Raw genomic sequence first — 904 nt, 5'->3', positions numbered from 1 at the left:
TCGTACGGCACGTTGTACGATGGCCAATGTCCTTACGCGCCGTTACCACCACAGTTATAAGTTGACTGCGTCAACAATAACTCGCGGCAGCCGTTTTCTCCACATTGTTTACATCACTGCCGCGACGCGAGACACCGAGGACACCGCCACCTGGGAACACGTGCGTTCCGACGCACGTGCGTCCACACTGCGAAAAACAAAAGCATAACACTCGCACTGTTATCCCCCTCCTGCCCCCTTCCCCTCCTTCTCTCGTCTTCGCGCCCGCGTGGATCACGTTTGTTTCATCCGGGACGCGTCGCGTCGTGATTGTCACTGCTGCGAGATATGATGAGAGACAGAAGGTCTAATTCCCGTTGCTTGCGCGCTTTTCTGACATTCAGAATCCTCGGAATCTTCGCTTTCTCTCGAAACTCTTTAGCGCCCGAATATATATGTATCTACAGTTTTGGCCAAAAATATTAGACGCCTGTATTTTTTCTTTTTTTTCTTTTATTCATCTGGAATTCTTTTACCCGCATTGTTATCTACTGGTTATCTGGTGTTATAGATTTAAAGCAGGGATTATCACTCTTTCAATTTGTTGGAGTAGAATCTCACTCCACTAGAATTAAAATACTGCCACCATCGAGGAAGAGTGAAAAATGTACATTCTTGAATGTAAGAGTGGCAGACTTTTTTTTTTTGGAGTGAGATTTCATACTTTTGGAATGAGATTCACTCCAAAAAAAGGTGTGAGATTACATTCCTTTGGAGTGACTCTCACTTCAAAGAAAGTGTAACAATCTGGCCACTCCTATTCAAGAGTGCAAATTTTTCACTCTTTTTCAATAGTGGCAGTATTTTATTAACTCTTTTCGAAGATTTCACTCTAAGAAACCAGGGAGTAACTACTAGCTGAAAC

This window comes from Trachymyrmex septentrionalis, unplaced genomic scaffold, assembly GCF_001594115.1.
Source record: "Trachymyrmex septentrionalis isolate Tsep2-gDNA-1 unplaced genomic scaffold, Tsep1.0 scaffold260, whole genome shotgun sequence".
NCBI classification, from domain to species: domain Eukaryota; kingdom Metazoa; phylum Arthropoda; class Insecta; order Hymenoptera; family Formicidae; genus Trachymyrmex; species Trachymyrmex septentrionalis.
This window is presented reverse-complemented; position numbering follows the sequence as displayed.